This window comes from Oncorhynchus masou, chromosome 19, assembly GCF_036934945.1.
Source record: "Oncorhynchus masou masou isolate Uvic2021 chromosome 19, UVic_Omas_1.1, whole genome shotgun sequence".
NCBI lineage: Eukaryota > Metazoa > Chordata > Actinopteri > Salmoniformes > Salmonidae > Oncorhynchus > Oncorhynchus masou.
Window position 1 is genome coordinate 24135442 of NC_088230.1, and position 13427 is coordinate 24148868.

At 43.7% G+C, this 13427-nt stretch overlaps 1 protein-coding gene and 1 pseudogene across 2 annotated transcripts in view; one reads left to right on the plus strand and one right to left on the minus strand.

Annotated features, from left to right (window-relative positions):
• The window catches only part of LOC135506037 (TGF-beta-activated kinase 1 and MAP3K7-binding protein 2-like), a 76794-nt gene extending 69938 nt beyond the window's left edge, over window positions 1–6856 (minus strand). For both annotated transcript variants that reach the window (XM_064925401.1, XM_064925400.1), the window contains exon 1: window positions 6512–6856. The gene's annotated coding sequence lies outside the window, so the exon portion shown is untranslated. The remainder of the gene's footprint in view (window positions 1–6511) is intronic.
• Window positions 1–9773, plus strand: part of LOC135505634 (polysialoglycoprotein-like) — a 32041-nt pseudogene extending 22268 nt beyond the window's left edge.
• Window positions 9774–13427: the final 3654 nt, after the last annotated feature.

Sequence of the window (13427 nt, forward strand, 5' to 3'; positions counted from 1 at the left end):
AAATGACATGCTACAAGATTCTGTGCTTTGTGGCAACAGTTTGAGGAATGCCCTTTCCTGTTTCAGCATAACAATGCCTCTTCCTGTTTCAGCATAACAATGCCCCGTGCACAAAGCGAGGACCATACAGAAATGGTTTGTCAAGATCGGTGTGGAAGAACTTGACTGGCCTGCACAGAGCCCTGATCTCAACCCCATCGAATACTTTTGGGATGAATTGGAATGCCGACTGCGAGCCAGGCCTAATCGCCCAACATCAGTGCCCGACCTCAATAATGCTGTTGTGGTAGAATGGAAGCAAGTCCCCGTAGCAATGTTCCGGACATCTAGGAAAGCCTTCCCAGATTTGATTTGATTTATTTCACCTTTATTTAACCAGGTAGGCAAGTTGAGAACATGTTCTCATTTACAATTGCGACCTGGCCAAGATAAAGCAAAGCAGTTCGACACATACAACGACACAGAGTTACACATGGAGTAAAACAAACATACAGTCAATAATACAGTATAAACGAGTCTATATACGATGTGAGTAAATGAGGTGAGATAAGGGAGGTAAAGGCAAGAAAGGCCATGGTGGCAAAGTAAATACAATATAGCAAGTAAAACACTGGAATGGTAGATTTGCAATGGAAGAATGTGCAAAGTAGAAATAAAAATAATGGGGTGCAAAGGATGAGATGAGTAGAGGATGCTGATGCAGCAAAGGGGGGATCAACTCCATATTAATGCCCATGATTTTAGAATGATGTCCACAGGTGTCCACATACCTTTGGTCATGTAGTGTATGTATGTGCTGGAGATAATGAAAATGAAGTTGAAAAGTGGTGGAATTACCCTTTAAGTGCACAATACAGCATTTCTCTAACAATGCTAAATAAACATGTCTCAAGACTTGCACTCCTGTCTCTCCAAACATCCCTTTTTAACACACGAGTCTGTTCTGTTTTTAATTACTTTAAATGCTACATCCAAAGAGACCCAGCTGAGGCACTCTCCTATATTTCTTTAATTGATGGTTGTGCTACTATCCTATTTCATAGCAGAGTTCCTCCTGGGTTGTGTCCCAAATTGCACCATATACCATATATAGGGCCCATAGAGCTTTGGTCAAAAGTAGTACACTATGTAGATAATAGGGTGCCATTTGGGATGTAAATGCAGCAAGGGAAAGGAACATTGAAAAACACTTAATTAGCAGAAAAAGCATGCTCTCTAATTATTCTTCTGTTTTCTATGCTGATTAAGTGCTTGTGTTGCTGAGGAGGGCTATTTTAGGAACATTGGTTCCACTGACTGAACTATTTACAAGTTTGTCAAAGTGTGCATCCCAAATGACACCCTATTCCCTATATAGTGCACTACTTTTAAAAGAGTGCACTATATAGGGGACAGGGTGCCATTTGGAACGCGCCCAAAGACATTGAGCAGAACTAGACTATCTATAAAAAACATATGGTTCCCAAGTGGATACAGTACCTACTATAGGAAAGTTCTGGTTTGAATACGACATGTTACATTAGGGGCTCAGCCGACAGAATACAAACTGAAGGGAGCGCGTGCTGATTTCTGTTGAGACCAAACTAGGCTAATTTGAAATAGAGAAGATGCATTGATTTGAGTAATGGGACTGATTTTAGGGGAAAACATACTGTCGTGATTTAAGGAGGAGAATGCAGACTGATTTAAGTAGTGGAAAATAGTACCCAAGGTCAAGCAGGGGGGCAGAGCGCACAGTCTCGCTATAGGATGTGGTGCACACTTCTCCCATTTCCTGAGGCAACAGATACTAAAAAGGCAGCTATACTATAATAACACCTTTGACTGCACACACAGCATGTTGAGCACCCAGAGGCATGAAAACAGAACCAACAAAGTGTAACTGAATCTCTCACAGCATTTACAAAAGCAAAGTGGTTGGGGGGGGGGGGGGCAGTACAATGGTTAATTGTGTTTTCACCTGATCATGGTATAGTTTATACATGTTCTAGGCTTCAGAGGTTGTCTGATCTACGCGATAAACCACAACAAAGGTTACTTCCTCCCTGTCAGTGAGCAAAAAGTTAATACCTCTCACTTCTTTCAAAACAGCTGACTACAGCATGTGCAGTAACAGGCAAATAGCGCATCCTTTATGCACCAAAAGACATCCACAGAGAGGTTGAGCAAGTTCACTCACATAAACACATCAACAATTCTTGAGACATAAGCCTATACCTAAAGTTTCAACTATAACTAGTCCTTAAAGGTCAAATCATCACTTTAATACTTAGGAATTTTTGGTCCTATTCAATAATTAATGTGAATGCGGAGAGAGGAAAACAAACCAAAAGCTAATAAACAATTGCATTGCCTGAGTCAGAGATAAATATGTGATGTTCACATCAAACAGATCCTAGAACTGGCAGAATATAACTTTTTTTAGTGTAATGTTTACTGTTTTTTATTTTTTTTAATCACTTTTGTTTATTATTTATTTCACTTGTTTTTGGAATGTAAACATATGTTTCCCATGCAAATAAAGCCCCTTAAATTAAAATTGAATTGAGTGAGAGCCAGAGGCCCTGTGCTCCTGTCAACACCATATTCCCTACATAGTGCACTACTTTTGACCAGAGCCCTACATTTGACCAGAGCCATTTGGGACACATCCAGAGACAGAGACACTGTGGTCCTGTCAGTGTGCTCTGGTAGAACAGCCTGGAGACGTCATGGTTGTGCTCAGTCACACAAAAGGAGCTGGCCCATTACTACTGATGACTGAGACCTTTCTTCTTCAATTCAAGCAAATGAAGGAGTGCAAAATAAATTATGCTCTGTGATTGTTTTGATTTTGCTAAAATCAGAGAGCTAATTAGATTAGCTGCTTTAAATGACACAGTTGTTAAGAACTATTTATTCTGCCACTGTGAGGATTGTTCCGTCATAACCGTGTTACTCACGACTTAGTTATAAACCACATTTCTTAAATATTCACTCTTTAGCAATGTCCTTCTCTTATCAAGTAAAATGTGTAAAAGTGTGGTGGTTCTACTGTTTTGGTTTATGTCATGTTACAATGTTGTGTTTACTGTTTTTTGTAAGTAAAAAATAAACTCTAACCACACTTCGCTTCAAGTGATTGGAATCCGTTGAACTGAGCGATTACTTGCAGCGGACCCTGCAAAATCTACCACACTGGTATTCCAACAATGTGTCAAATAGCCTTATCAACGTATAATGATTCAGTAATGCAAAGTGCCTCTTGCAACTAGGCTCTAATGGTGGTGGAGTCAGTCCACGTAACCTTTGCAGTGTCATACTCAGCAGATGCATGCAATTTAACCACTGAACTGGAAAGTCCACCATGTGAAATGGGAGGATTCCATTTGAAGCTAAGGAGTTAGAGAGCTGCTTTACCAGGGGGAGGGGGGTTCAACTGAGTCTCTCTCCCTGACAGCCAGGCAGCCACACACAGGCCAGGGTGGGGGAGGGTTAAAGCCAGAGGCTCTGTCTCTCTCTTCCTGAGACAGACTGCTGCACTTGGCATAATGTGATGTATCCTTATAGTGTACTTACTACGTACTGCTCTCATAGAGATAAGGCAACATGACTATAACAAGCAATATGAAACCAATCAATAAAACGTTAGTGTCCACCTGGTAGGGTAATTGTGATGCAACATTTTACCAGAACACTCCAACTATTTCACGGTGTAGCTATTACTGATAAAACTATGAACAGGACAGAAAAATGCTCTGGTGGCAAAATCAACCAAATCCAGTGTCTGACAGATAGGAAGGTAAGCCAGCATGACTTCCTAGGTTAACTTTCCTCTGTACTGTTGATCCAAACAACTAGCACTTATACTCAAGCCAGAATACTCATATAATTATCCCTCCCCCTGCCTAGTCAAAAAAACAGCCCCTCTCTGACTGGGAAGGGGTTGTTGTGCAAATGATAAACCTCAAAACCAGTCTTTCAGGAGAGAGGATTCCAGTCTTGGCAATAATGAACCATAACATTTTGAAACACCATGCCATTAGCCTTAAAGATACAACAGCAACAGGAACTGACTATTAGTCCATGAAATAAAAAAGCACACAATGAATTTTCTTTGTTTTTCAGCTTTGGTTGACTAACATCTATCTACCTTGTCCAATGTGTGTTTGCAAACAGCACATTTGGAAACTAAGCAGGGAGACATTACTTTGACCGTGAGCTTCCAAACAACATCAAACAACTTAATTCTTATTCACTAACTCAACACGGTATATAAATGTTTAGCCTAATCTCCCTTCATTCACACTCACAAAACACCAAGTCATTGAAGAAATACTGTGCTCCCCTCACTACACTTTCAAAATAATTGAAAAACTGAATGTACAACTTCATTATCTCTGATGAAGACCTACACAGAACATCCATCCACTCCAGTCATCGTCTTGTTCGAATTTGTGATTTATCTGTGGATTAGCGCTTATCAGAGTAAAACGTGAGACTATCACCCCCAAAGAGTGGCAAATCAGCAGGCCTTTCTCAGCGAGCGACACATGGTTTCAGTTAGGGGTCTGCACCTATAAACAGTTGGCCATGGCAGCTTATTGGTCAGGAAGTTCAATGTTGACTGCAAGTCAAGACAGGCACAAGCTGCTAATGAATAATACTCTACCCAAACCACTATCAGCAACACCAACACAACCATTGGAGACCAATAGAGAAGAGATTCTAGAAAGCCTAGTAGTAATTTAAATGGACCGCACTAGACCCTTTACAGCCAGGCTAATATATAATAAATAATAATAAATATTTTAACTTTGTAGCAAAAGGAATACCACAAAGGAACATTCAGGCATTTACTTTAATTACATGGAATATCAGGAATACCACCCAATTATTTGGAAGAGAGTTAAATCAAGAGAGCTGAATTAATAGCCTATATGGACAAAAATAGGGCAAGATAACAAGATGGTCCTTGTGTGCAGTGACAACAACTATGCATGGAGATAGTATACATGTTGTGTATCCATAAAGTTAGCGTGGTTGAAGGCTGAGCTTCATATTCCAATGATTGATTTGCCCTAAATATTCAAAAACAAAAGCCTTACAAGGGGAATATTGTTCAATTCCAAGTGAGCAACAACAATCTGTGGTTAAAACAGTTACTGGCTGACATGTAGCCTATAAAGGCCAGGGCACATGATAAAGTATTCATTATTTTGAAAGACACTATGAGCAAAGTGTGCACAAATAGCGAAATAGGCTACATTAAACCATTGCAAACGAGGCCTGAACCATGTATGTCTTTGTCGATAACAAACTATAATTAAGGTAAGATAGTAAATATATTATTATTGTAATGTGTCAAACCCACCTCCCACACATGCTCCCCTGCACCTATCCACATGAAAGCTGTCAAACCTCTCATCTGAAATACTCCTGAAGGGACATTTCAATACATGGGTCAAATCTGCTCAGATGATCAAACTAAGTGATTACATTCACTTTAACTAAGAAATATATCTGTATCACATAAGTGAGCGAAGAAACAATTATAAAATGATAAAGAATAACATATAGCCTAATTGAGAGAATGTGCAAACATATTTCATAGAAGTTACATAGAAGGGAAGGAGAAAGTACAGGGCAGGCTACTGTTACTGCGTTTGACACCTCGAGGTAATTCGATTCGTGCAGCAATACAATTCATTACATGTAGTCTACAGGAGACTTTCGATTAGCCTATTTATTACATTGGGCCTGTGCTATGCCATTCGGAACTCCTAATATGTCTCTAGGCAATATTTGGGGAGGCCCATCAATGCAGCCGATAGGATAGACAAGCCATCATATAATTGTAAAGCAATGTTTTACACATTTAGATGCTGGCAACAACTGCAGCTAACTTGTTACATTTAGGAAGCATCAAACGTCCGGGTAAATTACCAGACCAACTATCGCTACTTGCGAGCTACTATGTTAGCTACGTTACCGAGCTAACTAACTTGTTGAAAACTATTTCCAAAAAATAAATCTAACTTATTTGAAGTCACAACACTTGATATAATCATATTGGCATTATAACGGCCGTGTTACAATTTAGTTGTGCACTCGGAACACCATGGCTGACGAAGAAGTTTTGCAAGAACTCTCAATGGAAAAATGTAGCTACTATAGTGTAGCCTTTATAAGCTACAAAACATGCACGTCAGCTTTAAAATGAGCGGACAATAAATGCAAGGTTTACAGCTAAATTTGATTACAAATGTGTAATAACATATGCATGCTGGACACAACAAATCGCACATAGCTAAACGAAATAGCTCACCAGATGCAGTCAAAAACTTTTTCACACCTGAAAAGCCGACAACAGAAAGTTTGTTCTTCGTTTTCTACTTACCAGAGGGATGTGCTCGCACATACATTTCAAACATGTTAGTAGCGAGTTGTTAGACCGAATTTCCATTTACAGTAACTCAACTACAACTTCAACCACTTCTGGTTCTGGGCCTATTCTGAAGCATTCGCTTACCGTCTCCGCCGCCGCTCCCCGGGCCACCTTCAACACCCGAAACTCAACCACCGAATCTCCCACAGGGCCGTGGTGCTGAAAGAAAAGCGGCGAGGTGGACTTCGTAGACGGAGTTTCTACGGTACCCAGGCCTTCTCTGTTTTGACCCGAGTGGGGGGTTACTACAGCCCCCGATGTTTCAGAGACACGGGAATTCTTTTGACAGCTCTTCTTCTTTACCCCCTCTACTCCCCCTTAATTTCTCTTTTCTTACTTCCAACAGATACGAATCAAAATACTTGTCACAGAATATGGCGGCTGCACAAACGAGCGCCTATCGCGAGACTTACATTTTTCCTCCTAGGGGAAAGTTATGTTAGGGGAGAGGAAGTATGATTGCTAAATCCTCTGTAGAAGCAGAGACAGAGAATGAACACTTTGTGGTGATATTATTGGAATGGAAACTATCAACAGACGTGTGGGAGGAATACAGGTGGGGGTTAGGTCTGTGTCACTCTCATGGAACAACAGAGAAAATTAGGTCACAATAGTCTGCTGCTAGAGTAAAAATACTGTAAATTGGTAAGTACACACCCACAATGATATGTCACCCATAATAACAATAATACACACCCCATAATATCTCAAAAAAGGTATCCAACAGACAAAACAGATTGTAAGTGATTTTGTAAACAAAAAATTATGTCCAGAATAACACCTTCTAAAAAAAACTGCTTGTTTCAGCTGGTGGTCAGCTGTAAGCAGGTCCTCCCCTCAGATGACAGCTATACTAAAGCTGGGAGCCAGTGGGAGGTTATATTGGTCATGTGGGTAGTCACTGTGTGTTTTTGACCCCCAAAGAGAGGAGTTCCGGGGGAGGCGAGAGCTACAAAAGAGTAAGGAAAAAAACAAATCTAGCACTGTGTTCTGCGAAGGGTTCACTTCAGTGGTTATTGATCTAGTACTAAATAACTCTTATGGACATAAACATCTTGCTTTACTGTAAGTCTGTAGGTATTTCTATACTTATTGATCCCCACCCTATTTATATAAAAACATGTATTTTAAGTAATTTAGCAGATCTTCTTATCCAGAGTGACTTACAAGGGCAATTTGGGTTATGTGCCTTGCTCAAGTGAATATCGGCAAATACTCAGGGATTCAAACAGGCAACCTTTCAGTTACTGGCCCAATCACCAAGCCACCAGCCGCCATTCCTCATCAGGCTTACCCTCGTGACATGATTTTATGTAGTGAGAGCATTCACACATCAAAGATGGAACAAAACTATTCAGTGTTAACATACATTTAATGACATGCCAAACTCTCCCATAATTGAACTGGGAAGTGGAAGTGGGGATTTAAAATTCCTGGTACCTGTCATGGTTAATGAGGACATATGGGAGTGAGGAGGAGGTCAATAGGGCTGTGTGGCTTATTAGGGTTCACTTTGGGCAATCAAGTGTTTAGGGGGCATCATTCACACATTGGGCTGACTGCGTTGCAATCAGCGACTGCCAACTAACTGATCTACAAATCACATTGCATCATAAATAACTACTCATTATTATTTGTAGATCAGTCTGTCAGTCATAATTTACTCACGATTCATCACCGATTTCAAGGTCTGGAACACAGCCCCTCACTCCTTCAGAGAAGAACATGGATGGCAGCTACAGATCTTTATTTGATCAATCTTTTGTTCCTGATTATTTTCTGCACAGCAGGAAATTCAAATCTGTAGTGTACTCAAGGTTTAAAAAGGCTTCTAAAGTTTGCAATTTCCACTTTTTTTAACGTCCAACTTGATTTGCATCAACCCCTACTGTCACGGATTTCTCCGGAACTTTCATTATGCACAACTGGCCTCTATTCCCACTGATTGTATTTGTATATATGTGCCCTTTGTTCACCATGGTCTTTTCGATTATTGTTTCAATGTCCGTTGGTGTGTGAGTACCTGTGCTGTGTGTTTTGGCTTTCGTGCCATTGTGGATTGCGCAGATGATTACTTGTCTCATCCCATGTGTTAATCATTGTGCGCTTGTGTTATTTATTTGAGGTACTCCTCGTTCTTTTGTTTGGGTTTCAACCCTGTGTTTTGTATAGTGTATGTTTGGTCTTCGTCCCCGTGCCTTTACATGGCACGCCATAATTTGGGTGTAATAAAAAAAACTATTACACATTCCTGCGCCTGTGTACTGAATCATTCATACCAGCGTGACAGAATAATCGACCATTAAGGGAGACAGCGGGAATGGCCCGACCGACGACGCTTGACTGCTCCGTCTGGCGCCACCGCAACTTCAGCAGCTGCAACTGGCCCGTCCGGGGACGACGCAACTTCGGCAGCTGCAACTGGCCCGTCCGACGACGACGCAACTTCAGCAGCTGCAACTGGCCCGTCCGACGACGACGCAACTTTAGCAGCTGCAACTGGCCCGTCCGGGGACGACGCAACTTCGGCAGCTGCAACTGGCCCGTCCGACGACGACGCAACTTCGGCAGCTGCAACTGGCCCGTCCGACGACGACGCAACTTCGGCAGCTGCAATTGGCCCGTCCGACGACGACGCAACTTCGGCAGCTGCAACTGACCCGTCCGACGACGACGCAACTTTAGCAGCTGCAACTGGCCAGTCCGGGGACGACGCAACTTCAGCAGCTGCAACTGGCCCGTCCGACGACGACGCAACTTCAGCAGCTGCAACTGACCCGTCCGACGACGACGCAACTTTAGCAGCTGCAACTGACCCGCCCGGGGACGACGCAACTTCAGCAGCTGCAACTGGCCTGTCCGACGACGACGCAACTTCAGCAGCTGCAACTGGCCCGTCCGACGACGACGCAACTTTAGCAGCTGCAACTGGCCCGTCCGGGGACGACGCAACTTCAGCAGCTGCAACTGGCCCGTCCGACGACGACGCAACTTCTGCAGCTGCAACTGGCCCGTCCGACGACGACGCAACTTCGGCAGCTGCAACTGGCCCGTCCGACGACGACGCAACTTCAGCAGCTGCAACTGGCCCGTCCGACGACGACGCAACCCGGCAGCTGCATCGGGTCCTGATTGACCCTGATTGATTCCTGTACTCGTCCGCCAGCGCAGGTGTCGTCCCCATGCTGGTCGGGGCGCAACTTCAGCAGCTGCAACTGGCCCGTCCGACGACGACGCAACTTCTGCAGCTGCAACTGGCCCGTCCGACGACGACGCAACTTCAGCAGCTGCAACTGGCCCGTCCGACGACGACGCAACTTCGGCAGCTGCATCGGGTCCTGATTGACCCTGATTGATTCCTGTACTCGTCCGCCAGCGCAGGTGTCGTCCCCATGCTGGTCGAGGGGTGTGGGGGGGGGTACTGTCATGGATCTCTCCGGAAGTGTGTCATTACGCACACCTGGTCCCCATTTCCCTGATTGTAATTGTATAAATGTGCCCTTTGGTTCACCATTGGGCTGTGGATTATTGTTACAATGTCCATTGGTCGTGTGAGTACCTGTGCTGTGTTGTTTTGACTTTCGTGCCACTTGTATTGTGCAGATGATTACGGGTCTCGCCCCAATGTATTTATTCAAGGTACTCCTGTCTCTTTTGTTTTGTATTACATGTTTGTTTGGTCTTCGTCCCTATGCCTTTACATGGCATGTTGTAATTTGGGTAAATAAAAAGTGCTATTACGCATTCCTGCACTTGTCTCCCGATCCCTTTATACCACCATGTAGGATCTTAACAGGAAATGTGAATTATTATGTGGATTATAATTAATGGACATTTTTTGTAGGTGTCATACCTACAAAAAATGTCCATTAATTATAATCCACATAATAATTCACATTTCCTGTTAAGATCCTACATCTGTATGACAGGACTGGGGGTCACATCTATAAATCATCATAGACTGTGTCACTAGACTGTGTCACCCTCCTCTCATCCCAGTAGATTGTACACACATCTATACAGGACAGGTCCTCCTGGGTGAAACTACTGTTTCCACTTTCTGGGTGCTCTATGTGCTGTTCTGTGTAAATGTAGTCTGCCCTCAGTGTTAAATTGTATGGTTGAATGTGTCTGTGAGGACGTCATAAACAGGTGTCCCATTTAATTTGTTTACAACTGAATTGATGTGGACCCAGTCTATTGCTCTGTTGCATTAACCCACACATGGGGTAAGTGGAAAACAGACACTTGCTGAATCCTCTCGTGAAAAAGGACGGCACATTTGTTCTTCAGTGGACTGGGTGGAAACATATGGCGTCTCGTGTGTCTGCGTAATGCAGTGACTCACACACACTCACTCAGTCTTACACGGCACAGGCACACACACACACACACACTGTGGCCCCTGTTATCTGCACAGACCATGACCTCCTGACTCTGGGGTCTGAGCGAGTGGAGCCAACTGAGCTGAAAGCCCTGAAGCACAGACAAAATCCTCCCTCTCAGCCCTTTCACAGAGTATTCATTTCTGTTAACAATGGCTGATACACACATCTCTAAGTCCTCACCCCCCATGTGTATGTCAAAGGGGAGGAGCAGTCCGTGAGTCAGCAAAAGATTATAAAAAATACTTTAAAAAATGTGGGAACGTTTTAAAATGTCTTTACCAGTTTAAGCAGTGACTTTGTCTCATTCTGTAAGTGCCATGCGTGGGATGCAGGTGAACACTGTACACTGCACTGGCAACTCCCAGTCAAAGACCCAGAGGGAAGGGAGTGGCCCTGGCTGTCTTCCCTGGCTGTCGCCCTGCCTCGCGTCACAGTGAAGAATGTGTCACAGAATGTTATAAGAAGCTTTACACTGTTACCAATCACTCCCTTCTCATGTACATGCTGTACTGGTCTGGAGCACACAGATTATCACAGTGACAACTTGATAGGGGTGCAGGAGGGTAAAAGTGCAACTCATGCAAAAAAAGACTGTTTCTGTCCCCCAAAAAATACTTTCTGTCCAAAAAAAAGCCACACCACTACATGTGGTGGTGCTATGTGCCGTGTCGTGCTTCTTGGGAAATTAAGCTGGCCACCCACATTCCTGGCATGGAAAGAGGTCCTTTTCTCACGGTCTGAGGACAGCCTGTCACGGGTCAACAGTGGAGATTTAGCTTGCAGCGGCAGCGGGTCTCCACTCATTGTTCCGCTCCAAGCAAACTTTAGGCATCCAATGTGCCAATCCAGTGTCCACTGACCTTGCAGCAGGTATAGTTACTCTCCTACTAACAAGTGTGAAACAAGGCTTGAGGAAGAGTGTGCTTAGGGGACGGAGGGCATGTGGGTTGTGTGTGTGTGTGTGTGTGTCTTAAGGGGAGGCGAAGGGGGAGGTGGGGACAGGAATGTTACCCGGTCCTCTTCAGTGATCATCAACACGAGGGGGTGTAGGACGGAACATTCTAAGCACAGAGAAACTGACACCCTTGTAGCTTGCTCAGAATTCTCCCTTAAGAGTTTTACAGAGCACGAACAGTACTTATAGGTATAGGGAGAATTTGCACTCCATATCAGTTTTCAGTATCTAACCAAGCAATAATACAGTATGCTTAGTAAGTGCCTGATGTTGTTATAACAATGTAATAAGATATCACCAAATATCACCAGACCACCAAAAATTCCATCCCTAACTACAACATTTTCAGATAAGATAGAACGGCCAAAGGGGGCGGTGTTGCAATCTACTGCAAAGATAGCCTGCAGAGTTCTGTCCTACTTTCCAGGTCTGTACCCAAACAATTTGAACTTCTACTTTTAAAAATCCACCTCTCACCATTGCCGCCTGCTATAGACCACCCTCTGCCCCCAGCTGTGCTCTGGACACCATATGTGAACTGATTGCCCCCCATCTATCTTCAGAGCAAGTGCTGCTAGGCGACCTAAACTGGAACATGCTTAACACCCCAGCCATCCTACAATCTAACTTGATGCCCTCAATCTCACACAAATTATCAATTAACCAACCAGGTACCATTCCAAAGCCGTAAACACGGGCACCCTCATAGATATCATCCTAGCCAACTTCCCCTCTAAATACACCTCTGCTGTTTTCAACCAAGATCTCAGCGATCACTGCCTGCATCCGTAATGGGTTAGCGGTCAAACGACCTCCACTCATCACTGTCAAATGCTCCCTGAAACACTTCAGCGAGCAGGCCTTTCTAATCGACCTGGCTGGGGTATCCAGGAAGGATATTGATCTCATCCCATCAGTAGAGGATACCTGGTTCTTTAAAAAAAAATTCCTTCCTCACCATCTTAAATAAGCATGCCCCATTCAAGAAATTTAGAACCAGGAACAGATATAGCCCTTGGTTCTCTCCAGACCTGACTGCCCTTAACCAACACAAAAACATCCTATGGCATTCTGCATTAGCATCGAACAGCTCCCGTGATATGCAACTTTTCAGGGAAGCTGGAAACCAATATACACAGGCAGTTAGAAAAGCCAAGGCAAGCTTTTTCAAGCAGAAATTTGCTTTCTGCAACACAAACTCAAAAAAGTTCTGGGACATTGTAAAGTCCATTGAGAATAGGAACACCTCCTCCCAGCTGCTCACTGCACTGAAGATAAATCGACTATAATTGATAATTTCAATAAGCATTGTTCTATGGCTGGCCATGCTTTCCACCTGACTATCCCTACCCCGGTCAACAGCACTGCACGCCCCACAGCAACTCGCCCAAGCATTCCCCATTTCTTCTTCTCCCAAATCCAGTCAGCTGATGTTCTGAAAGATCTGCAAAATCTGGCCCCCACAAATCAGCCGGGCTAGACAATCTTGACCCTTTCTTTCTTGTTGCCAACCCTATCACTAGCCTGTTCAACCTCTCTTTCTTGTCATCTGAGATTCCCAAAGATTGGAAAGCAGCTGTGGTCATCCCCCTCTTCAAAGGGGGGACACTCTTGACCCAAACTGCTTCAGACCTATATCTATCCTACCCTGCCTTTC